Genomic DNA, 27505 nt, shown 5'->3' with positions numbered 1-27505 from the left:
AATCCTGAGCCAGTTGCTATTACTGGAGTGACTCACATCTTGGGACTCGACTCTACTACTCCAAGAAAACACTACTAACTTTACCATTTCAAGTAAAAATTCTTTAGTATCCTTTCTAACCTTCCTTTGTGGACTCATCTAAAAATATGCTTCTGAGTTTTTAAAGTTCCTCGTGGAGTTCTTCTTTGTGGGGGACCAGACAAACATCTCTGCATCATTCCCAACTAGTTTTAGTACCTAATAATCATCTAAGAATAAGTGACAAATTATCTACCAAAAAAGTAATAGAGGGCCTTTTTAAAGCAATAAATGAAAATGTATCCCTTATTTTTTTCCTTCTAACATCAAATATTCCTCCCATTTCTGATAAATTATCAGCATTAATCATATACTGTATAATTGCTATCATAATTTTATACATTACCCACATTTTAAATGTACATCTTTGTTATATAGGATTGTATGATTTTTATATTGTTAATAGCTTGGTTTAAATGAAGAGATGACATATGGCAATCAGGAATGATAAATAAAACATCTTCCTGATCATTTTATTATTATTCTTTGCAGCAGTTCTTGTTTTATTAAAAATAAAACCAGATGTGGTAGTAGACACCTGTAGTTCCGGTTCTCAGCAGAGGAGACTGAAAAGGGTCTAGAGGCCGGCATGGACTACGTAGTGAGTTTCAGGCTAGACTGGGCTATATAGCAAGACCCTGTTTCCAAAATAAAAACAGCCAGAAGCTAAAAGAGCATATAACCAATTTAATATAATAATAATTTTATGGTAAATTATCTTCTACTAGAACGGTAAACAATTTTCTCATACGTAGTGGTATATTTATTTGGTCCCTTTAGTCTTTTCCACTCTGACTGGCTTGATTGCTTTGGGACTCCAAGAAGAGATATCCTTGTAAATTCTAACTTTCAGAATTAGAGATTTGGGGTTGTAATGTGTTGTGAATTTTCTAGATTTCTTCTGCTCTTTGGCAGTTTATTTGGGTCAGCACGACTTCTATTTGTACAGTGGTAGAACTATTAGGTAGTGCTTGGCTTTTTTTCTGACCTCTTAGGTATGATTTTTCCTGATCACCCCTCCCCCATGTACTTCGAATTATTCTGTTAGAAACTAACTCAGGCATTTTCCCCACTGGTTTCTTCTTAACAAGTTTGAATTATTGTTTTCTATGCTATGTTAGTATTATTTCATATATTTAAATTTTTATTATTTTAAATTGTGTGTGTGCGCGCGCGTGCGTGCACATGAGTGCAGATGCTCGCAGAGGCCCGTGGATTCCCCAGGAGATGGAGTTGTAGGTGGTTGGTTGTGAGCTGCCTCTGGAAGAAGAGTTCATACTCTTAACCACCAAATCATCTCTCCAACCTCTAGTTTGTGTAACATTAGTGATCAGTTAATACTTGTGCTTTTTGTTCATGTATGTATTTGTTTTCTTCTATTCCCCATCCTTGTCCCTTCTTTGCATATCTATGCTACTGAGGCTTGACTCTGGGACCTCATGCCTGTGAGCCAAGTTCTTTACCATGGAGCCACATTCTTAGCCTCTTTTAAAGGTTTACTTTTGGATAAGGTCTTGCTAAGTTGTCCTGGCTGGCAGTGTTCCTGCCTTAGTCTCCCTAGTATCTGGGATCCCAGGTATGTGCACCACACCAGCTAATGTCTGTACTTTGTTTTTCTGCCTGCCCTTACTCACTGCATGTGCTCCAGAGAATCTAAAAGTGAAATGACTCCAGTCATTTCCAAACACAGCTGATGCTTGGACTGCCCAAGTAGCCAAAGCTAAAAACCTGTGTCTTCAATACTAAGCCCATAGAATCTATCATTAAACTCTTTTTACTACTTCTAAACTTGTCCAAGTTTAAAACATTATTATGTATTATAACCAAGTGTCCAAGACTTTGGTTTAGCACTTCTTAAACCTTTACTGCCCTGAATGAAGTACGAGTTTGATTTCAGTAATTCCCTGCCTAAAGTCTATAGTGATGAGTTCCCAGTCATCAATATTATACTTTCTTGACGCTTCTTAAGAAAGGCTTGATGACTGCTTACTTTTCTAGTCTTATCTCCTGTCTTCTCAGGTTTCTATTCTAGTATCCTTCCAGACTCCTCCCTTGCCAGCGCTTTTTGAGGTGTTGGTTCTAATCCCCGGTTGTTCGGTCCCCTTCATCCCGACACACCCTTACTCATCCTTCAGCTCAGTATGGAATGACTTTGTTAAGGAAACCTCTGTTCCTTGAAAGGTAGGGCAGGTGTCTCTGCTCTGTGGTGGGTTGCTTTTTTAAACAATATAAGGCAGAGTGTTGTTGTGGGGAATGAGCCTCTTGTTTGTCCCGGCTGCCCAGCTAGCATGACCCGAAATAATCACAGAAACTGTATTCATGAAATCACTGCTTAACCCATGAGCTCTGACTTCTTATTGACTAACTCTTACGTTAATTTAACCCATCTCCATTAATCTGTGTATTGCCATGTGGCAGTGGCTTACCGGGTAAAATTCCCAGTGTTTGTCCCTGGTGGCTCCCTGACTCTGCCTTCTTCCTCCCAGCATTGAGTCCAGTTTTTTCCTCCTACCTAAGTTCTGCCCTATCAACAGGCCAAGCAAGGCAGGCTTTTTTTTTAAATTAATGGTAATGACAGCACACAGAGGGGGCTCCCACATCAGTGTGTTTTTCTCTTGTTACACAACAGCGTTCTTAATTGTGCAGAGTAGTGCATGCCTGTAGTTCTGTCTGCTTTGGGCTTTCAGGTGAGAGCACTGCTCGAGCCTAGAAATTCGAGGCTACTCTGGGCAATATGACAAGAATATCACTTCTAAAAATAAGTTTCTGATGTCACTTTTCCTTCTATGTTTGTTTATTTCTTTGCTTCCCTGTAAAACATAGCTCAGTAAAAGATTTGTCTGTGTATGTGACCTTTCACTCCTCTCTATTTTCTCAAGTCACTCTGGCTTTTATTCTCCATTACTGTACTTTTAATTTCATTTTGACCGTTTCAGCTGTTGTTCTTACCAAGATCATTAATGGCTCCTAGATTGTTATTTCCAGTGGTCAGTTTCTGTTTCTTACCTAAATCCGATCACATTAGTTTATCTCCTGTAGTCCTGGGAAATACTCTACACCTCACACAGCTTCCAGGAGAGATCATTTTCTCTGAGGTTTCTCTCAGACTTGCCTGCCGTTCTTCTCAGTTTCTTTACTTGATCTTCATCTCTCTTGGCCCTTAAACTTTGAGTTGCTTCAAGGTTGGGCCTCTTCTTTATCTGTACTTGATCTGTTGGTGATCTCATCCTATTTCTTGACTTTAAATTTCGTTTATATTATGATGAAAACCAAATTACCTGTGCTGTTGTGTAAAAGATCAATATGCCTTTTTAGTTTTGTAACATAAGTATATTAAAGCCCTTGGTTTTAAAATACCCCCAGGTTTTAAAAAAAATGTCCAAATAGAAGCAGTTGGTTGCCAAAGTTTTTCTATTCAGAATTTAGTTCTGTAATCTGTTTGTTTGTTTGTTCTTCAAGACAGGATTTGTCTGTGTAGCTTTGGAGCACGTCCTGGAACTCTCTCCAGGGTGGCCTTGAACTCACAAAGATCCACCTGCCTCTGTCTCCTGAGTGCTGGGATTAAAGGTGTGTGCCAGCACTACCCAGCTTAGTTCTTTAATCTTAAAGAACAAAACACAGTTGGTGTGAAAACTTTTCGGTTTTAAATAAAGTTTTAAAGTGATTTTATTGCTGAAGGCAGCAGCTTTATTTCTGGATGCTGTGTGTGTGTGTGTGTGTGTGTGTGTGTGTGTGTGTGTGTGTGTAAGGTTACTAACCTTTTAACTTATTGAATTTTTCCTTCTTGATCAACCTTGAAGTTTACCCATTTTGTGTTTGGAAAAGTCTGTTTTTGAGTGCTTTTCCTCTCATTTTGTGACAATACTTGCATTTCTTTTTTTTTTTTTGTTTTTTTATTTTTTTTAATACTTGCATTTCTATGTTGTTCCCCCAAACTCCAGTGGTGTGTGTGTGTGTGTGTGTATGTGTGTGTGCATATGCATGCAGGTGCAGTATATGTGTGTGTATGTGTGTGTGTGTGCGCGCATATGCATGCAGGTGCAGTATGTGTGTGTGTGTGCACATGCATGCAGGTGCAGTGTGTGTGTGTGTGTGTGCGCGCGCGCATATGCATGCAGGTGCAGTATGTGTGGGTGCATGGATGTATGGATACATGTGTGGGGGCCAGAGGTCGGGGTCCTGTGACTTCTGTTGCTCTCGACCTTATTTTCAAGATAAGATTCCTCATTGAACCTAGAGCTCACCTATTGGCCTACCAGGTTAGCTGGCCAGCCTGCTGTAGGGTCTGTCTTTCTCTGCCTTCCCAGTGAAGGTATTATAGGTGCACAGCACGTGACTCTTAGTGAGTGCTTCAGCTCTGAACTAAGTCCTCATGCTTGTCCAGCAAAGCACTTTACTGACCAAACCATCTCTTCAGCTGGTTGTTTCCCTCCCAGTTTACCATTTTACCTTCTTTACATAATTTTCCACTAAGTGATCATAGTGTGATACTGAAGATGTGTTAGCTGTAGTGAATAAAGATTGTTTTTGTCTCTCTATACTTTATTATTTATTTATGTTTAACTTTTTATTTGAGGATTTCACATCATGCACTCTGATCCCATTCATCTCCTGTCTTATCCTATCCACCCTCTGCCCTTGCAACCTCCTCCGCAAAATAAAATAAAAATAAAATTTAAAAGAAAGACATCTTGCCATGGAAGCTGTAGTGTGTCACGGTGAGTCACACAGTATTTCCTTTAGCTCATACATGGTGTGCATTGCAGTGAGTCATTCTAGTTTGAGGCCTCTGGCTTCTGCTACACTATCAATACTGGGCCCTCACTGGGACTCCTCTGGCATATCCTGTTGTTTCCCTGTGCCATGGAGATCTGGCAGCTTTGGATCTGCAGGACTGGTCCTTTTATGTGCACAGCACCTGTGCTCCACCCGTCATAGATGGGCTGGATTTTGGGGTGGATCAACTCATAGCCATGTTTCTGGGCCTGGGTGATAGCTGGTTGGTCAGCCCTCATCACTAGGGTGAACTTTCCAGTTGCCCTGCCTAGCTTACTCAATGCCTCAGGCAGCAAGGGGTGTGGGACCAGTTCTCCTGTTCTCAACTACCGGGGCCAGATTTACTGCGTTACACAGGTGAGGTGAGGGCCCACTCTCCTGAGTGCTGTAGCGGGCGGTGGGAAGGTTTAGGTCTCCCACTCTCATAGCCCTGAAACCAGCTCTTCTGCCTGTCACAGCCCATACCACTGAATGACAGATGAGGGGCGGGGTCAATTCTCCCGCCCTTGGGGCCAGCTTACCCTCACCCAGCTCTACTGTGCTGCCCAGTGAGGTGGAAGGTCTGCTGTCCCAAGTGCTGCAGCTAGTGAAGGACAGGGCAGCTCTTCCTAGTGTTGAGTGAGGAGCGGAGCCAACCCTGCAGCCTTTGAATATCAACATTGTTCCCGGTGGCAGTCCAGACCAGGGACATCCACAAGGCCATTGGTGGTCACGTGGGCCATGGACATCAACACAGACCCAGACATGGCCCTCACCATGACCTCAGGAGGCTTTGCATGCTCCTCACATCAGGCTCTTCTTCTCCGCTGTATCTTCAGATCTGCCAATCTTTGTAGCGCTCAAGCTCGTCTGCTCCTCCTTCTCTCCTACCTCTCCACCCCATACTTGCACATAATAGTGGTTTGTGCTGCTGGCAGACCAAGAGTTGGGCAGGGTAACTGGGTGTCTTCTCCATTCTGTGTGGTGGCGAGCAGGGCTCTGGGTGTCTTCAAGTGTTTGTCCAACCCAAAACTTCCAAAGGAAATAAATCTCTGGCCAAAGTTCAATGCAGCAGGATAAAACTGTAGTTCAACAGAGTTGTCCAGTCTTATGGTTGAACTGCCACTATAACCTACTATAGAGATTGCAGAGAGGCCACTGATGAGAAATAAACTCTGCAGGACATGTCCAGTCAGTTGTGGGTCTCCACTGTAGGTGCTACTCTCCTTCCTGGGCTAGGATGCAGCTCTGGGAGTCACAGTGACTCATCCAGTGGTCAGATTTCTGACCGGAAGATGGCATAGACCCACTAGCACTTGTGTTTGTCACTGGCTCAATCGATGGGCAACGTAACTCACCTTTTCCCAAGGAGCAAGAACAGCAACCACCCTCGCTCAGTTCCAGCTCACTTCGTAGCTCACAAATGCTCTTCTTTCATTTCTCTACTGTTTATTTGATTGCTTCTTTCTCTCCCAGCACTTCCCTCACCAGGTGGGCTGGGGTGTTGTCTTAATGCTTCCTGGAGTGCCTGCTTGGGCTGGCAGCATGGCAGGGGTGGGGGTTTCCGCCTGGGTGACAAATAAAAATTTAAATCCTCAAGTGTTAATTTTCAGATTTCTCTTTGTGAAGATAAGCACTCTGTTGGTGTTTATTCTTCCAATTTTTTTACTTCCTAATTGTACTGGCTGGTTTTGTGTCAACTTGACACAATCTAGAGTCATCAGAGACAAAGGAGCCTCAGTTGAGGAAATGCCTCCATGAGATCCAGCTAAGGCATTTTCTTAATTAGTGATTGATGTGGGCGAGCCCAGCCCATTGTGGGTGGTGCTATCCTTGGGCTGGTCCTGGGTTCTATAAGAAAGCAGGTTGAGCAAGCCAGTAAGCAGCACTCCTTCGTGACTTCTACATCAACTCCTGCCTCCAGGTTCCTGCCCTGTTTTGAGTTTCTGTCCTGATTTCCTTTGGTGTTTAACAGCAATGTGGAAGTGTCAGCTGAATAAACCCTTTCCTCCCCAACTTGCCTTTTGGTTGTGGTGTTTCATTGCAGCAATAGACTAAGACATTCATAGTGCAGCCTATATCATTGATTTTACAAAAATGGATTATATCTTAATTATATTTTTACCCTGATACTACAGCCCTACCTCATTATTTGTGAAGGTTGTATTTCATCAGATGATTATAATATGGGTTTTTGTTGTTTTCTGCAGTTTCTTCCTTAACCTTTTTTTTTTTTTTTTTTGATTTTCGAGACAGCGTTTCTCCATAGCTTTTGTAGACCAGGCTGGCCTCGAACTCACAGAGATCCGCCTGCCTCTGCCTCCCGAGTGCTGGGATTAAAGGCATGTGCCACCACCGCCTGGCTTCTTCCTTAACCTTTTGAGTATTTGATTTTACAGGTGTGTTCAACCAAGCTCTGTTTGTCATACAGTTTAAATGGACATTAGAGTTATTTCCAGTTTGTTTGAGACAAGGCCTGCTATGTAGCTGGTCTGGAACTCAATATATAGACCTGGAGCTCACAGAGATCTGCCTGCCTCCTGAGTGCTGAGGTTAAAAATGTGTCACCACGCCCACTCCCAGTTTTAAAATTTTAATTAAAAATTTTTGGCAATATCATACTTATATACAATGAACTTTGAGTATATTCAACCCTTACTACCTTCTCATCCCTTCCCACTACTCGAGACTTTCTTCTTTCTAATAAGTCTCCCCTTATATCTGTGCTTTTATCTTCTTCCTCTCTTGGTCTCTATCCTTCCCTCTCTCATTGTCTCCCTTGCTTCCTTTTTTGTTCAGTTCCTCCCAGGTAGTCAGAGCCGTGTGTGTTCATGATCATAAGGACCACTCTGTATTCAGAAGACAACACATACTGCATTCTTCCCCACCCTTTGCTTCCCGTAGTCCTTTCACTCCCTCTTCTGCGATGTTCGCTGGGCCGTGGATGGGGTGACATAGAAAACCCATTTGGGTCTAAGCACAAGCTGTCGTGTTCCCCTGCTTAACTGTTGCCCTCTGCTGCAAGAGGCTTCTCTAATCCAGTCTGAGAGCGACAGGAGTCTGTGGGTATAAACATAGAAGAAAACAGTTTTAACACATTTGGGAAGACACCAGTATTAGATGATCCAATAGAGCAAGTGATCTCTCACAGGCTTTTCACCAGTTCTATGGTGCAGGCATATATGTATTCCCTCCTGTAGAGTTTCTTCAGTCCAATCAGAAAGCAGTTGGTTACCCATAGAACATTCATGTGGTAGCGTATCTTGCCAGGCAGTTCAGTACTGGAACAGGAACGCCTATAGCTCGGTATGATTGTTCTAGCACTATGGTGGTGGGTATCCAAGAGCAAATATAAGAGCCTCTAGTGTTTTGAGAGTCTGCGGGGACTACCTGGCCAATCATAGGGGAATATCCCATAGCTGACACTGGAATTTTGGTTTGAAAACCTGAGGCTTCTGGGAGCAGTGTTAACCACCATGAGAAATACTTCTGTTCAATTTCTTTTTTCCTTTTTTTTAAGTCTATAAAATGGTATGTTCCTATATGACTTTTTCATGCATTCTTAATTTTGATTGGCCCCCTTCTCCAACTCCACGTTTCTTCTATTTCTTTATTTCCTCATTTCTCTTCAACCCTTGTCTTTCCTACAGTCCCTTCTCTGCTTTCATATAAATAGATTTACTCTTCCTGCTCCCTTCAACACGCCCTGCCCCATGTCTCCTTTCCTGATACCTGGCCTCTTCAGGCACTCACTACAACCTCAACATAGCTATAAAACTTTGAGTTCAAGATCCACATATGAGAGAGAACACCAGTGTTTGTCTCTCTGCATATGGCTTGCCACACTCAGTATAATATTTTCCAATTCCATTCATTTTCCTGCAGACTTCATTTTTCTTTAATGCTGAGTAAAATTCAATTGTGTGAGTGGTTTACGATAGTCACATGTTTATTCTATAATTAATTATAGAATAATATAATTGTATATAATTAAACTGTATAATATATAATTAATGTGATTAATTAATATAACTAATTTTATAATTGGTTGCTAGCTGAATTAATGATCAGAGATGCTCAGGAAATGACTGGTAAACAATGGGTCAAGTATATAGTATTTTATTACTATATGAATCAATTAAATATTGAAAGTATTTATTTAGAGTTTATTCAGTATACATTTTATTAAGGGTTCAAAATAGAACTGATTCTACTCTCCAAGGATTTTTAGTAGTCGTGAAGAATCTTTGATGTCCTTACTTTTTTGTATAATCTTGGGGCATACGTTTAACTACTGTCTTAATCATGGTGCACATGAGTTTAGATGAGGGCATGTGTGTAAAGGAGCTAGCATAGGACCTGGTATGAGCAAATACTTAATATGCTTGTGGACATGGGAACTGGGGAAACCTCAGTGTATACCTGTGTGTCAAATCATTGGTATCAGGTAGTATATGCAGTTTGGAAAGAGATTTTCAACCCTGCCTTTCCGGGTGGTTTTGCAGCAGAAGGTCTGCTTGTTTTGTTTTCACCATCACGACTGTCTGCCCCGTCTTACTGATGTAGGAAGTAAAATCATTCTTATTTTACAGAGGCTTGAGAGAAACAGAAGAAGCAATAAAATATCCAGACAAATAGAGATAATCGAGCAAAATATTGAAGTTAAAACAGTTTAAAATCTGCCCAGTGTGGTGGCTCACACCTGTAATCCTATCTCTTGGGAGCTAGAGGCAGGAAAATCAGGTTTAGGTCATCCTTGCCTACATGACAAGTTCAAACCTGGGTGAAGTCTACACAGCCTGTACTTGTAAGATCTTGTTTCAAAAACAAACAGTAAGACAAAATGTTTAAAATGCACCTTTCTCCCCATTGCTAGTTTGGGAGCACTTTTAGCAAGTTACTTAATCTCTTTTAATTCTAAATTATTTATCTGTAGTATGGGAATGATGTAACAAGTGCATTAAGTGAAAAAATGCATATAGAGGAGTTTGTCCAGGCATATAGAAAAAACTTAAAAAACAGATATGATGGCTGTGGTGAGCCATTGGCGGGCAGTGGATGTTTTGTTCAGCTTTGCTCTCTATGGATAGTTTGTAAATAACTGAATTCTGGGTGTAAATGGTATTGCTTTTCATGGAAGTGAAAGAAATCAATTCTTTAAAAATGTATTTATTCTAATTTATTCTTTTATTTAGTGTGTGTGTTCTCATGTGCCATTCATGGCTCATATGGAGGGTTTCTTTTCCTTTGTATGTTCCAGGGATCAAACTTAGGTTGTCAGGCTTGATGGTAAGAGGCTTTAACTTGTTGATCCATCTCACTGACCCAGAAATCAATACTTTAAAAGAAAATTTTGCATGGTGGTACATACATTTTATTCCAGCACTCAGGAGATAGAAGCAGGTAGATGTCTGTGAGTTTGAGGCCAGCCAGAGGTTCCATAGTGAGACTTATCTCAATGCAAACAAATTAATGAAATTAGTTAAAAGAAAATTTCACAACTTCTCCAACTTGGGTCTCAAAATTTTCCTAGGGGAATTGTCTAGGATCTGTGCTCAAGGTGTAAGTGGAGGTAGAAAATGAAGATGATATTTTCTGTTACTAAATTGCAGTTCAAAGTCTTGAAAAGAATTAGTGAATTCTGAATGGGAATATTATTATTCTGAGAAGTGAGTGTCAGGAAGTCTGTTGGGAGTGGGCTCTATTTGAACGCCTGAGTCATGTGGTAGTAGAAAACCGGAGCCTCTGCACTTGACGTTGTAAGTCTATTTTCTTTAGCCCAGATAGTCATTTCCCATGATAAAACTGTCATTTCTCAAATAAAATTATTTTTCATAGGTTGTATCATTTTGCTTCTATTTATTCTCCTATGATTATTAATTATTATCATCATTATTACTTTACTTTTTCAAAGAAAAAATTATCTACTCAAGGCTTTGACCATTTGCATATTGACAAGAATTCTTTGAAGATTACAATTTGCCTTAAAAAATGTATATAAAGTCTGTGTGTGCTTTCTAAGAAAGGACTAAAATACTGGTGGCGAAAGTGAGCAAGTCATGATCTCCCTATTTCTAGTGACTTAGATTGAAATTCATCCTATAACTGCTGTATCTCAGAGATGTTAGAGTAACTTTCCTAAACCCTTTTTTTTTTTTTTTTTTTTGGTTTTTTCGAGACAGGGTTTCTCTGTGGTTTTGGAGCCTGTCCTGGAACTAGCTCTTGTAGACCAGGCTGGTCTCGAACACACAGAGATCCACCTGCCTCCCGAGTGCTGGGATTAAAGGCGTGCGCCACCACCGCCGGCTAACCTTTTTTTTTTTTTTTTTTAATCTATAAGGTTATTGGGGAAGTAGCAGAAAAGTTAGCAACAGATGCATAGAAAATCTCCTGTCACTCCAGACAGTAGCAAATGTGTTACAGAAACAGGATATAGCCCTCTGAGGTGTTGGTGTCAGGACTGTTTGCTGGAGTCTCTCGTGCCTGAGCCGATTGCTAAGCTGAGTAAAAGCTGTTTTCCGGTGCTCTGAGTGGGCAGAGTCTCTGGTTTCCCTGTGTGTGGTGGTCTTGCTGTCCACTCCCTAGCCAGCTGGTGTCCACAAACAGCTGGGAGGCAAGGAGGAGAGGGGTCAGGTAGCCTTCTAGCACACGGGCTTCCGGAAGCCTGTCTTCTGTAGCAGCCACAGAGTACAGGAAAAGCTGTTTGTTCCGCAGGAGGACGTGATTGGGGCTGATGGGACACTTGCAAAACTAGGCCAGAGTAAACCCTCAAGGCAGAGCCCTGCTTCTACTTCCCCTTCCATAGGCCCCTGAGGGCACTGCCCAGCACTGACAGTGGACACTTAGTGAGCAGTCAGGAGACCAAGAGACTGTGAGAAGGAAGATGTGTTCCCACAGCACCGGGGTTTGACATGGACAGGAACGGACTTTCCAAATACAGGGTAAGGCTTTCAGTACCCCTCCCTGCAGTATCTATGGCCAGGGCGCAGGCAACCCATAACTGCTCCCGAATACAGGGGCCCAAACCAGTACTTTAATCAGATCTTTTATTGTGCCTGTATTAAGAAATCTTCAACATCCTTGTCGAGGGCCAAGGCCCCCTTTTACATTCTGTCTTGGATTTCTGCCCCTGTTCCTCTGGTTTTGTTATTCTTTAGAGCTGGGTCATGACTATATATAAATGTGCTGCCGTACCTGTTCCTCCTCCTCCTCGCCTTCTCAATCTAGGCACCACCCTCACACATAAGTGTGCTCTCTGCACTTCACATCAATCTTGTAGAATTTAGCTATTTGATTCATACTTTATTTTTAGCGTTTCTAGGTATATGGTTTTTCTCTATAGTTGGGTGCCTCGTAAGTATTGTAAATTAAAATGATTTGACTCAGTGGTGGATTCTTGTTTGAAATGAGTTCAAGCTATTCTCCTAGCTTCATGAAAATTTTATAATTTTGTGAGATTTTTATGAGAGCTTTGAATTAAATATCAGAGAGTGCTTAATTTAAGAGGAAGGCAGGCAGACATTGTGGTTTGGAATTTTTTGTTTTGGAATCATAATGTCAAGTCAGCAATTGCTGTCAGACTGTTACCATCTGTTTAATGTGCCTGAGTCTCAGTTTTTTATCTATAAAATGGAGATGTTACTATCTTCTTGGTAGTCTTATGAGGATTGGAAGTGATACATGTCAAATATCTGCATATCACAGGGAGTCTGGAGGTGGAAGCTATTAATGTTGCTTCTTTTAATGATATTGCATAGCCCTTAATATACAAGTCTTTTACTTCCTTGCTAAATTTATTCATAGCTGTTTTTTCTTTTAGATTCTCTTAAATGGAAGTGCTTTCTTAATTTCCCTTTTGGGGTACCCATTACTGGCATATGGAAGCATAGCTGCTGGGCTGTGGGTGTAGCTGAATGGTAAAGTATTTTGCGTAGAGTGTGCAAAGGCCTGGGTCCCAGCTTCAAACTAAAGGACTGTAATTTAGAAATGACAGCTTTTTCTGTGTCAGCTATATAAAGTGCAGTTTAGTTGAATTTGTTAACCTGAATGGCATTTGGTGTGTTCTGTGGGGTTGTCTAGCCTGTGAATGGACATATTTACTTTCCCTTTTCAGTTTGCTTGTCTTTTTTTGTTAATAGCTACAACTTCTAGTATAATGTTGAATAGTAAAATAATGATAAAACTGTGTTCTTATTGTTCCTTATCTAATGGGAGGAAGCTGCTATTCTTTAAAAAAAAGTTAATATGACACTTTGTACATATATAGCATTTACTTTGCACATATTTGCCCTACCCACTGGTACTTTTCTCTTCTGCAAGGACCTCCCTCTGCTTTCATTTGTGTGTGAGATACATATAAACACATAAGAGAAAAGCGTGTTGTATTTTGTCCTCCTGTTTCACTCTGTCTTAACATGAGGTATGAAACCTTTCTTGTTGCTGTAATGCCATACCTGACAAAAGGAAAGGTGTGTCTGTACTCACAGATTGAGAATAATTTCTCTGAGGAGATGACATGGCAGGAACATGAAGCAGTGATTCACATTGAATCCATACTCAGCGAGCAGAGAAATGAATGTTGGTGCTCAGCTTGCTTTCTTGTTTGATCTGAGAACCCAGCTCAGGGAGCAGTGTACCCACATTGAGGGTCAGTTTGTCCACCTCAATTAACACAATATAAAAACTTCCTCACAGGCGTGCCTGGAAGTTGGTAATGCCTCCCAGCTGACAATCAAGAAGCAAGATTGCAGTTGTCTTCCTCCCCGAGAGTCTCCCGTTCCTACTTTGATGTTTTCCACACGCACTGCCACTCAGTCAGGAAAGCAAAGAGATGTGACTCCTGGTGCTCATTTTTGTTTCTTTCTTTTTCATCCAGCACCCCTAACCTGTGGGATGTTGTGCCCACTTTCAGAGTGGGTCTTCTCTCATTTAAACCTCCCCGGAAACACCTTCACAGTTGTCCCTGGAGGTGTGTCTCGTAGGAATTCTAAATCCAGTCAGGTTGACGGAATTAACTAGCACAATGTGTGTGCTCTGTACACGGAAAAACCTGCAATGTTTGTCTTTCCAGTCCGGCTTATTTTGTTTACTATTTTGATCACCCAGCTCCATTTTTCCACATGTGTCAGTTTTATTCCTTCTGGGGTTGAATAATAACTTGACAATATATATGCCATGTTTTTGTTCATTCTTTAAATTTTTTTTATGTGTAAGCATTTTGCCTGCATGTATGTATGTGCACCATGTGTGTACAGTGCCTGCTGAGCCCAGAAGAGGGCAGTAGATCCTTAAGAGCTGAAGTTACAGGCAGTTGTGTGTGGGTGTTAGGAACAGAATTCAAGTCTTCTGTAAGCAGCTAGTGCTCTTAACTGCTGAACAATCTCTCCAACCACCTGTTTACCTCTTGGTTGGCATTTAGGCTGATTGCATATTTAAGCTGTCCAAGGAAGACATAAGGAAACACTTAATGATACAGGCTAGGCCAGGACTGAAAAGGACTCTAATAGCTCAAGTAACATCAAGAACTAATAATGGGCTATATGGAAAAAAGTTAAAAGACCTAGCCTAAGCATTTATTTTAAAGTGCTTTGTTAAAATTTAGGTGACTTTAGACGCATGGGCTTATTTCTGAGTCCACTATTCTATTCTATTAGTCCTTTTGACTGTGCTTTGCTGTTCGTTTGCTTGTTTGTAATGTGTCTCTTGTTGATGTAATGCAGACTATTGGGTTGTCAGATGCAGGTTTACAAGTATTGTGATACCTGTTGATGTAATGCAGACTATTGGGTTGTCGGATGCAGGTTTACAAGTATTGTGATACCTGTTGATGTAATGCAGACTATTGGGTTGTCGGATGCAGGTTTACTAGTATTGTGATACCTGTTGATGTAATGCTGACTATTGGGTTGTCAGATGCAGGTTTACAAGTATTGTGATACCTGTTGATGTAATGCTGACTATTGGGTTGTCAGATGCAGGTTTACAAGTATTGTGATACCTGTTGATGTAATGCTGACTATTGGGTTGTCAGATGCAGGTTTATAAGTATTGTGATACCTGTTGATGTAATGCAGACTATTGGGTTGTCGGATGCAGGTTTACAAGTATTGTGATACCTGTTGATGTAATACTGACTATCGGGTTGAGATGTGGCTCTTGTACTTCTAGTTTCTTTAGGGCTCTCTCCATGAAGGGATGTTGGACTTCAGCAAAGGTCTTTTGAGGATCTATTCAGTTGATTATGCAGCTTTTGTTTTTCAATTCTGCAGACCATGAGCTAGATTATATATTGATTTGTGTGTGTTGAGCCATCCTGTCATCCCAGAAATAAAGTCCGTTTGGTCGTAGTTTATGATCTTTAAATACGTTTTTGAATTTAGTTTGTAAGTCTCTTTTTGAGAATTTAAAATTTTATTTATTATTATTGTGTACATATATGTATGAGTATATGCCTGCCATTATATGTGTGCTGAGGTCAGGGTACATCTTTGTGGACACCTTTCTTTTCTACTTTTCTGTAGGTTCTGGGAATTGAACTCAGGCTTTAGGGTTGTGGAAGGTGTGGACAGTTTTCTAGATAGGTACCACATACCAAAATTTAATCAAGGTCAGATGAACGATTTAAATAGATTTATAACCTGAAAGGAAATAGAAGCAGTCATCAAAAGCCTCCCAACCAAGAAAAGCCCAGGACCTGATGGTTTCAGTGCAGAATTCTACCAGAACTTCAAAGAAGAGCTAATACCTTTATTCCTCAAATTGTTCTAAACAATAGCAACAGAAGGAACATTGTCAAACTCTTATGAGGCTACAGTTACGCTGATTCCGAAACCACATGAAGATTCAACCAAGAAAGAGAATTAGAGACCAAGCTCCTTCATGAACATTGATGTAAAATTACTCCATAAAATACTGGCAAACCAAATCCAAGAACAAATTTAAAAAAAAACAACTCATCCACCATTATCAAATTGGCTTTATAGCAGAGATGCAGGGATGGTTCAACATATGAAAAATCTATCAATGGAATCCACTATATAAATAAACTGAAAGAAAAAAATCCATATGATCATCTCATTAGATGCTGAGAAAGCATTCAGCAAAATCCAACACCCCTTCATGATAAAGGTCTTGGAGAGATCAGGAAATACCAGGGACATCTAAACATAAATTATCTAAACATCCTAAAAGCAACATACAGCAAACTGACAGCCAACATCACTCAATATAGTCTTTTTCTTCTCTCTTTCAAGCCTATGTATATTTTTTAAACATACTGTGACCCACTAAGAGGTCTTTTTCATCTGAATTTGTCTTTATTGTGTGTTTTAAATCCTTTTCTGACCAGGACTGCTTCTTAAAATGTTAAGCGACATGGCTAGGACTAAGGTTGCTTTGCCTTTTGGCTCCACTCAGTCCAATGTGGCGAAGGTCTGCTTAGCGCCAATTCTGGGAGCCATGTTTACAGCCCCATTTTCAGGCACACAGTGGGTCTATATTGCCATTAAGCAAATTGTAGCACTCTGCTCACAAATCCCATTTAAATGTTTTGTAGCTGGACCTCCTGAAAGAGTCAGAGCTGTTTGTACTGGCAAAACAGGAAGCTTCCATTTTTAAGGAAGCTGAGCAGTTTTTACTGCTTACAGCCGAGTCAGGAAACCTCTTAAATGAGCCACGTCTCTGCATTCCGCCAGCAAACAGAACAAGAAGCTGCATTAAACTGTGTGTGTGTGTGTGTGTGTGTGTGTGTGTGTGTGTGTGTGTCTAGGATTCCTTTTCATGCCCTCTCAGGTTTTTATGTGGATTTAGTTAACCATGTTGGTGCCAATTTGTTGACAGAGGCTGCTTATTCGTTCCTGGCTGCTCAGACCCAAAATAACCACCCAGAAACTATATTAATTGCAATACTGTTTGGCCACTAGCTTAAGCATATTACTAACTAGCTTTTATATCTTATATTAACCCATTTCTATTATTTTATATTTTACCGTGAGGCTCGTGGCCTACTGGCAAGTTTCTGGTTGGTGGCTTGTGTCTTTCTCCTCTGGTGGATACATGGCTTCTCCCAGCATTCAGTTTAGTTTTTCCGCCTAGCTCTATTCTGCCCTATCACAGGCCAATTCAAATTCTTTATTCATTAACCAATAAAAGCAGCACATACGGAAGGACCTCCCATATCACCCAAGGAGTGATGGAGTTGGGGTGGGAGAGAAGATGAAGGGAGCGGTAGTGGGGGAGTGGGAACTGGGATTGGTATGTTAAATGAGAAAAAAAGTTTTTTTAAAAATATACAAAAAATTTAAAATTATTTTAGTAGTTTTTTTTTTATGTGTATGGCTATTTTGCCTGAACGTAAGCTTGTGCATCAGATACATGCATTCGTTTTATCCAAGGAAGTTAGAAGAGGGCTTCTAATCTTCTGGAACTAGAATTACAGATGGTTATGTGCTGGGATTGAACCCAGGTCCTTTGGGAGAGTAGCTAGTACTCTTTAACTGCTGAGCTATCTCTCCAGCCCCTGGAAAGCACTTTTACCTGCTAAGCCATTTTGTTGGCTCTTTATTGAGAATTGTTATATCTGTGTTCATCTGGGAGTTTGGTCTGCAGGTTGTTATTGTTGTTGTTGGTGGTGGTGTGTGTGTGTATCCTCATCTGGTTTTGGTATGTGGTAATAATAGCTTCATAAAATGAGTTTGGAGTGTTCTTTCTCTTTCTGTTTCATAGAACTGGTGAAAAGCAGGTGTTAGGTCTTTAAAGGTCCTGTGGAATCCAGCAGTGAATCTGTACCATCTCAGACTTTTGTTGTTGAAAGACTATTTATTTCTTCAATTTTGTTACTTGTTAGAGATGTATTTAGTCTACTTATTTCCTCTTGATTTAAGTTTTTGGTAGGCCATGTTTCTAGAAACTTTGTCATGTCTCAATTTCTGTATTCTTCTGTATTCTGTAATGATTCTGTGTATTTTTGTTTGAATGTATATGGTATCTCTGTACGTGTGTGTGGCAAGAGCTTGTATGTGTGCCTGTTAGAGTTTGGTGTTGGATGTCTTCCTCAATCACTCTCCACCTTATTTATTTTTATGAGTGTTTTGCCTGCATGTATATATGTATGTGTGTGTGTGGTATCCTTGGATGGCAGAAGGAGGCATAAGAGTCACTGGAACTGGAGCTGCAGGTAGTTGTGAATCACCATGTGGGTGCTTCAGCCCTTTTGCCTTGTTTATCAGGACAGAATCTTACCTTGACTGGCCTGGAATGCACTATGTAGACTCTGCTGGGCTTGAACTCATAGATCTGCCTGCTTCTGCCTAAGTGTTGGGATTAAAGGCATTTGCTACCGTGCCCAACATTATTTTTTGAGATGTCTTTCACCGAAGTTGAGCAAATACCAGGTATTCTGTCTCTGTCTCCCCAATGTTAAGATTGCGGGTCTGTGTGTATCTTGTTTTTCTCTTTTCTGTGTCCCTCATTGTGTTATTTCCTCACACCCTTTTCCCCCTTCTCTTTTGTACTTTTCTTTCCCTGCTTTTTTTCCATTGATATATGTCTCTGTGTGGTGTGGTATTCCCCTCTATATGCTATGAATATGTTTTATTACTATTGGTTAATAAACTGCTTTGGCCTATGGCAGGGCAGAATATATGTAGGTGGGAAAACTAAACTGAATGTAGGGAGAGAGTAGGCGGAGTCAAGGAGATTCCATGTAGTCGCCAAGGAGAAAGATGCCAGAACCTTGCTGGTAAACCACAGCCTCGTGGTGATACACAGATTAATAGAAATTGGCCAATTTAAATTGTAAGAGCTAGCTAGAAATATGCCAGAGCCATTGGCCAAACAGTGTGGTAATTAATACAGTTTCTGCGTGATTATTTGGGTCCGAAAGGCTGGGAAACGAAAGAATAGTCCCTGCTTACATCTGTGTGTGTGTTTCTGTTTGTAAGTGCACATTCACGTGTGCTTGCTGGGGGGGGGGTGTTCACACTTTTGTATCAGCTCTGCACTTGGAAGCCAGAGTAGGACATTGATGTTTTCTCTCACTTTCTGCCTTATTTCTCTGAAATAGGTGTCTTATTGAAGATAGAGCTCACTTTTTTTTCTTTTTTTTGGATAGGCTGGTGGTCAACAAACCCCAGTGATCCTTCTCTGTCCTCCAGTAGTGAGGTTGAAGTCATGCATGGCCACACCAACTTTTTATGTGGGTACTGGAGATCCAAAGTCGTGTCCTCGTGGTTGTTACATGGCAAGCATCTTAGTGATTGAGACATCTCTTCAGCTTTGAGCTTGTAGGTTTCATTGGTATTTATTTTAAACTTCTCCTTTTCATCTTTAATTTTGTTAGTTTGTATTTTCTCTTTTATCAGTTTGGTTAACGGTTTGTTAGTCTTATTTGTGGTGTGTGTGTGTGTGTGTGTCTGTGTGTCTGTGTGTGTGTTTGTGCGTGCATGTGCATGTAGGAGCTTGCAAGATGCATATGGAGGTCAGAGGACAACTTGTGCAAGTTGGTTCCCTGCTACCATGTGGTCCTGGGAACGGATCTGCAGGATTGGTGACAACCATTGTTATTCCCTTAGTCATTCTGCCAGTCCACTCAACCTTTGTTTTTTTGAAACAGGGTCTTTCACTGAACCAGAAACTCACCAACTGGGTTAGCCTGGGCCCTCAGGATCCTTCTGTCTCTTTCCTGTTTCTGGCTTTCTATGTGTTGCTCAGACGCTAAACTCAGGTCTGTCAGTGTGGTCTTCGCTATAGTAGCTTCAGTTCTTGTATACCAGTGACCTCTGCTGGTAACTGTTAACATTACAGTCTGCTGCCTGGTGAGTTCTCCCTTTTTGTCAAGATGCCTAGTTTATACTCACCAAGGTAGTTTATGCTTTAAGAAGGGGTTGTGTCCCAAGTGCTTTTGAAGTCTAGGGAGCAAGAGTAGCACCGAGATCTTTAAGGCAGACTTGTCAAACTGTGCTTTAACGTCTGTTAAATAGCCTGATGAGTATAGCTGCTCTGACATTTTTTTTAAATTTATTTATTTATTAAAGATTTCTGTCTCTTCCCCGCCACCGCCTCCCATTTCCCTCCCTCTCCCCCAATCAAGTCCCCCTCCCTCGTCAGCCCAAAGAGCAATCAGGGTTCCCTGCCCTGTGGGAAGTCCAAGGACCACCCACCTCCATCCAGGTCTAGTAAGGTGAGTATCCAAACTGCCTAGGCTCCCCCAAAGCCAGTACGTGCAGTAGGGTCAAAAACCCATTACATTGCTCTGACATTTTTAAGAGGCACAATCTCACAGTCAGCTTCCTGTCTCTGGCTTTTACAGCCTTTACGCCCTCCTCCACTATAAGCCACGAGACTTGGGGGCAGGAGTTGTGTTGTAGATACCTCAGTTGGGACTGGGCACCACATGACCTCCTGTTCTCTGCACTTGCTCGGTTACCGTTTCCTGGAATGGAATCTGTAGCAAAGAGAAATTTCTTTGGTGAAGGTAAATGCAAACTACATTTATCATGTGTATAAGGATAAATATTTAGAATTTTGGTAGTAATTAGGCTGGTGTAGTCAAGTAGCAATTTCTTCCAAGATCTACTTCACTAGCTCTGGGTAGTTGACTAGGTTTCCAGTATCTGGAATGTTTTGACTCTTTCTATACCTGACTCTTTGCCACTTGAGAAATTTGTATGTAACCATGGTTATGTAAGACTCAAGAACCAATATGCTAACCAAACATTTGCTTGGAATAAATTGTAAAATTAATTTAAAATAAATCTGTGATATGCATGCGATTTTCATATTTGTTAAGGATGAAAGCAAAATTACATATTAGTAACATGGCTGTTTTTATTTATGTACCATGTCTGAATACTTGATACTGTAAGACTTAGAGCATCTTCAGAGTTTTGCAGGATGGATCAGTATTTTAATTTTATGATCATTAATACCGAGAATACCACTTGTATAAATATATAGACAAAATGGCAGAAATAACTTCTGCTTGTTTCATTTTCAGGAACCTTTTGCTGTTGCCTCGAGGATCACAACACAGTGTAAGAAGGTGTGCTCTATAGCAGTGACCTCTTGGCAAACAGGTGGCTCCAGACAGGTAGTCCCTAGGCTCCAGGCATAGGCATCCATGATAGTGTAGTAATTGCCTGAGCCGAGCCTCTTGTTCCCTGAACATTTCCAGCCTGCTACTCTCTAGACTGCCTCTCACTGTCTCGCCCTGGAGCTGTGGTAGGTTAACTTCAGCCTTGTTGACTCTCAGGCCATCTAGACTAGCTCCGTTTTAGGTAATAGATTCTTGCAGGGTAGCACAGACAAACAGCCCTGGGGCACAGGCAGTGACCCAGACCCTGGAATTGGGGCTCATTCTTTAGGTAGGACTGTCAGTCTTTCTTCATTCAGCAGGGCTGCCCGGCTTATTTCTGGGTGCAGCGTCCACACTCCCTGCCCCCATTCACATAGCCACACACCTTGCTTCTTTTTGCTAAGTCCTTCTGTGTCTCAGCTGTTCTCAGCTGCCTACCACTCTTTGTTATTCTCCAGCGCTCTTCTCTTCATTGGCATAGTGGTTATTTTTATTACTGCCTTTCTTTCTTCCCCATGTCACACACAAATGGCTTTAGTCTGTGTTTTTCCCCTGAAGATAAGTTGTCAGTCTTTACTTCTGTTCCTGAAGGTCAGGTGTGTGTTTTCACGTCAGGACACTGCCTGCTAGTTCCCTTTTCCTGTGTGTTTATGTGAGAGCTGTTATGTCTGTCAGATGCCTTCTTTGCATTAATTGAGATGACTGCAGGGTTGGCTTTTTCTATTAATCTGTAACATTGGTAAACATCACTAACTTTCTTAGGTGGCACCGCTTACGATGGGTGTTTTGCACTGTTCAAGCAGTACCGGCCGCTCTAGTCTGGGTGAGCTCTGTGTCTGTCCTTCACATCACTTCCATCGAGGTTCAGATACACAGTAATTTGTGATTACAGTCTGGTCTGCTCCCTCTGGAGCCAGGTACCAAGGTCCCATTCTGGGAATGCGTGTTGGCATTGCCAGATTTCTACTGTTCTGGAGAATAGGCGGGCCAAGGGTAAGTGATGCCACAGAATTTCTTACCATTTTGAAATTGTCCGTTGCTTTTTCTTTCTCTTTTTTAAGGAAGTCATTTAAAATTATACATGTTTTTTAAGTAAGTTCATGGTATTATTGGCTTTTTGGTGAAATTTTCATACATGTATATCATTTTCTTTGCTCATATTTTTCTCCTATTAATCCTCCTATCTCCCTGCTCCTGCTGATTCTTTTCCTCTCCCCAAATAGTCCTCTTCTGCTTTCTTGTCATAAACATGTCATGACATGTGTGTGAGCATGCATGCTTGAGTGCACGTGAAGTCTGGGTTCTCCATGGAAGGGAAACGCCAGGACTTTTCCTCCATTACTTCCTATGTTCTTTGCAGACCTTGTTCTTACTCCAGTCGTCCTTCCACCCTCGTATTTCTCTCTCTCTCTCTCTCTCTCTCTCTCTCTCTCTCTCTCTCTCTCTCTCTCTCTCTCTCTCTCTCTCTCTCTCACACACACACACACACACACACACACCAAAACCTAGACTCTGTATTTGAGAGAACATGCAGTATTCAAGCCTGGCTTACTTTGCTGTTAGCATTACTTGGATTTGAAGTGTTTGTGCACTGTTCTACGTCTGCATGTTTCCTGGAGTCTAGCAAAGCTGGTTCTGTGGGTTTCTCTTTCACTGTCTCTGTGTGGCAGATGCCTGGAGCTGCCCACTCCAGTGTTCTGCTGGTGTCACTTTGTTCCTGTCTTTGTGATTCTTTAAAAAAATGCTTCTACTTTGTTTTTCATTTCTCTTTAGGCATTGTTCGTTGTGGTTTAATCGCTCAAATGTATTTTTTACCTTTTCTAGAGATTTTGTCCACCCTGCCCAGTTGTTTTGTATTATTGTCTTGTGTCTAGTTATTTTCCTATGGTCTCTTCATTTGTTTTCAAGTTCACAGAGCACCCTCTTCTGTTGTTTTTGTAAAATGTTTAAAAAAAAAATAATGAGTTTATTTTTCCTTTTCCACCTTTTTTCTGAATCTTTTCTCTTATTGGCCTGTTGTCAGTTTTGGTTTCGTTTCAAGCAGTTTTCTGTCGTTGAGGAACTGTGTCTTTGGCTGGCTGGTTGGTTTCAAGAATTTCTGTAGAAGAGCTTGTTTGCCTGAGTGGTGGAGCTTAGTTTCACAATAAGAAGGCTCTGGTCTGAGTTCAATTGGGAACCAAGTTTATATTGTTACCTGGTTGAGGTTGAGCTGAATGTTTCCATTTTCAACTTTCCTTTCACTGTCCTCCAACCTGTTCACTGAATGAATACCTAGTATCTGTGATACACAGGTCCAGTCAGCCGCACTATATATGGCCAGGAAGCTGTTTTCCCTGTTTTTGTTTTGAGGTTCTAAATGTTGTCCATGGGGTTTTGGATTTTGGCTATGTCTTGGTCACTCTGCTTCATTTTAGGTGATGATTGAGGTAGATTAAAAATGTATTTTTGCAAAATCTGCAGTCTACACAGAATTCATTGTGTAGTCATTAGAAACTCCCCTGTGTGGTGCCGAGGCTGTTGCTGTTGGTCCATAAATGCACTGGGAGTGGTGCATGTGGAAGATGAGAAGTTCACGCTCACCATCTGCAAATGAGGCCAGCCTGGGCTATGGGAGAGCTTGTCTTGAGGAATCAACAAATAAACCTCTTTTATATATGGACTTAGAATTTGTGGTTGTCTGTCATATATTTGGTATCACACACACATAACTATGCTTGTGTTTTGTTTGGAAGCTTCAGCTCTTTTTGGTGTTTGGATATTTGCAAAGCCTTTTAACATTGAAAGGTTATAAAGAAGCAGTGTATCATTATGTAGGGATGCAAGAATTTTCAGATTCTACATATTTCACATTGAAAGTAATGTACAATGTGTGCATTTATAGAATTAATCTACATAGAAACCTTGTGAAGTCGGATAATGTAATTGTACAGTGCTGTGACTGTGCATTGGTCAGCAAGAAATTAGGAAAGTCATTGTTGGTAGAGAAAGCCTTTCGGTTAGGAACCACTGTCTATTCATGATTGTAGGAAGCTCAAAGCTCTCTTGGGAAAGCAAGAGTAAATTGAAGAATTAAAGCCTGAAAACAATGAAAGTACCATTGTGAAACTTTGGTCTTCAAGCCAGAGGTTTGTTTTGTTTTGTTTTTTAAAATAAATTTAGGACTCTATACACCTGTTTTATACCAAGGTGAATGCCTAGTAACTAGTTGAGGCAGTAGAACTGCTAAAGTGCTGGGGAAACATAAATCTGCCAGTGTCTTAATTAAAAATTTCAGATATGATCAAACTTTTAAAGAGGAAAAACATAAGAATATTTCTGGTTTGACAGGACAAACTGGTATTCCTGCTTTTTGTGAAAGCAATCAGGAGCTTTAAGCATAGTCTCTTCCCGTCTTGCAAACAAGTTGACATCTTTAGTTAACCTAACCTAAGAGTAAATATCGTGATTTCTGTATAGTGTAGACCTAATAATAACATTATTTTAGAGGTGGTACAAAACCATTGTTTAGTTCTGGTTTTTTTGTTTGTTTGTTAAGGACAGCTTACTGCCTTTGTTATACACACACACACACACACACACACACACACACACACACACACACACACACTTTGTTGCTGTGAAAAATACTCTTGACAAGAACAGCTTAAGGGAGAAAGGTTTATTTTAGCCCAGCCAGGGAACAATAATCCATCATGGTGAGGAAGTCAAGGCCTCAGGAACCCCAGCAGAAGAGATTGACACATGCTAGCGCTCAGCTGGCTTTCTTCACTTCTGCAGCCCTGGTCCTAATTACGATGGATCTTTTTGTATCATTATGAGCATAATGGAGACAACCCCCCATCAGCATGTCCACATACCAGTGTAACCCAGAGATCCCATCTCATGTCACAATGAGATTCTCTGACCAGATGGCAGTTAAAACCAACTATAACAGCTGCCAAGGGCAGATATGTGTTCAAGGAACTAACCAGTCTGTGGACAAGTACAGACTCGGAGCCATGAGTGTGTTAGTGTGTCAAGGAAAGACCTGGAGTAACTGAGTTCATGGAGGGAACAAGATCGTACAGAATCGACTCTAGGCCACAAATATTCTAAGGTATTTGGAAGCCATTAGATTAAAAAGAAAAGAAATTGAGCAAGTAATATAAATAATACGTTCCAGCTAAGTGAGACCAAATATAGCATAGTGTATTTTGAATAGTAATATAGTAAGTAATGACAGAAGGAAAAGAACATACGTTAATATTGGCTTATTATTTTTATAATTTATTTTAATTGTGTATAGACTCTACGGATGAAGAAGTGGAGCCATATACATGTATATGTATATAGATTTTAATTTGCTTTCTAACGAAGTTTTAATGAATAGTACTGAACCTTGTTCTATATAATTTTAATTTTTTTTTTACTTTTCATATTGAAAAACATCAACAAAAACCAACAATCTGGGGCTGGAGCAATGGTTCAGTGGTTCAGAGCATGTATTCCTTTTTGCAAAGGACCCAGAAATGATTTCTAGCACCCCATGGTAGCTCATAGGCATCTCCAGTTCCAGAGGATTGTACACACTCTCTGGCCTCTGGGCATGGGCCTGCACATAGCACACATATATACATGCACATAGCTCACATACATACATGCACATAGCGCGCATACATACATGCACATAGCGCACATATATACATGCAAGCAGCACTTATACATATTTAATAAAATAAATCTAAAATATTTAAAAAATAGAATTGCAATCCTGTACATTGACTTAACTGGCTAACACATCACTATTTGAAATTTGAAAGTGACTATAAATTTTGTATTATCTATTTATGACTTTGCCAGGCATAAATACTGAAAAAGTAAATCAGAATCCATTCATTGCCACATTTCCAAAGTATATATGAAAAGTATACTCCCCCTCCATTTATTTCTTTATACAGTAAGTTCCAATGCTGAAAAGGATTTTGTGAATAAATATTCTTTCCTGACAGCATTGCTTGTCCTTGTCTTCCTGGCATGAAATGTTAACGTATCTAGATTTTGAATAGATTTGTAAAATATCAAGTAAGATTTTAATAATGATCTATGTACTGCCTGGTTTTGTGTGTCAACTTCATGCAAACTAGAGTCATCAGAGACAAAGGAGCCTCAATTGAGGAAATGCTTTCATGAGATCCAGCTGTAGGGCATTTTCCTAATTAGCAATTGATGTGGGAGAGACCAGCCTATGGTAGATTGTGCTCTCTTTGGGCTGGTGGTCCTGGGTTCTGTAAGAAAGTAGGCTGATCAAGCCAATTAGCAGCACTCTTCCATGGTCTCTGCATCCGCTCCTGCCTCCAGGTTCCTGCCCTGTTTGAGTTCCTGTCCTGACTTCCTTCAGTGATGACAGCAGGGTGGAAGTGTAAACCAAATAAACCCTTCCCCCTTCTATTGCTTTTCTGTCATGGTGTGTTGTTGAACCAATAGAATAAGTCGTTTGTAGGTACTATAGTAGTCTTTAATTGTCACCTGGGAATAAATGAAATGAAATGTCACTTTTACATTTTTAGCAGATTATTAGCCTTTGATGTGATTAATCTTGTAAGAGTACTTATGGGATGAATAAAGGATAATAAACCAAGAAAGTCATTGTGAAGTAATGGGAAAATATTCTTTTGGTTGTATTATTTGAATACTTGTTTGTGTGTTACCTCTGTAACCTTTGGAAAGATAATTTAACTTGTTTATCACATGTCTTATTTATAAATGAATATATTGATATCTATTATCATAGACTTTTTCTTTTTTCTCTTGGGTTAAGGTATCATTATATTGTTCTGGCTGGCCTTGAGCTACTATGTGGCTCAGGCTGGTATCAAATCAGACTCCTGAATGTTGGGATTATAGGAATGGGCTACTATTTCAGAATTAAAATTCACATTTTAAAGTGTTTGCTTAGTACATTCATGGTGTTGTGCAACCATCACCTTTATTATGTATTTTCCCCATTACTCTTAAAAGAAACTATCATTCAGTCAACCTGCCACCTTAGTTCCTTGCAAGCATTGATATACTTTTTTATGTACTTACACAGTTGATCTATTTCCTATAAATGGACTGATATAATATATGATCTTTGGGCACTTGTGGTGATGACTGCAGCTGCTTTTCCTTGCCACCTTCTCTGCTGTGCTGCTAGGGATTGAATCCAGGGTCTTGCATCTGCTTGACCAGCACTCTGCCACTGAGCTGCACCTCTTGTCCATATTTGTCTTTTTTTTTTTTTATCTTGAGACAGGGTCTTCCATCCTTGATCTCACAATCCTCCTGCCTGCTGAGATTACAGGCATGTTCCATCACACTCATCCCCAACTGTCTTCTTTTATTTTGCATTATATTCTGTAGGCTCATCATATGATGTTATAGGTATCAATACTTTTATTCTTTGTATTGTCAGTTAATAACCTTGTATGTGGATGTGCAGCACTTGCTCACTCAGCTGATAGACATTTCAGTTGTTTCTGGTTTTGATTATTATGAACAATGCCTTTGTGTGTGTTTGTATGCAAATTTTGTGAAGACTTGTGCTTTCTACTATTTTAGATAAATACCAAGGAGTTTTAG

The 27505-nt window shown here is 40.5% G+C and overlaps 1 protein-coding gene and 1 non-coding gene across 18 annotated transcripts in view; one reads left to right on the top strand and one right to left on the bottom strand.

Annotated features, from left to right (window-relative positions):
- Positions 1–27505, top strand: part of Slmap (sarcolemma associated protein) — a 132180-nt gene that overhangs the window by 23899 nt on the left and 80776 nt on the right. The gene's annotated exons all lie outside the window — the stretch shown is intronic.
- Positions 11720–11851, bottom strand: LOC142859290 (small nucleolar RNA SNORA71). Its single transcript, XR_012912192.1, has one exon. It is a non-coding gene; the product is annotated as a small nucleolar RNA SNORA71 (small nucleolar RNA).

This window comes from Microtus pennsylvanicus, chromosome 10 (genome assembly GCF_037038515.1).
Source record: "Microtus pennsylvanicus isolate mMicPen1 chromosome 10, mMicPen1.hap1, whole genome shotgun sequence".
Taxonomy (NCBI): Eukaryota; Metazoa; Chordata; class Mammalia; order Rodentia; family Cricetidae; genus Microtus; species Microtus pennsylvanicus.
This window is presented reverse-complemented; position numbering and strand designations above follow the sequence as displayed.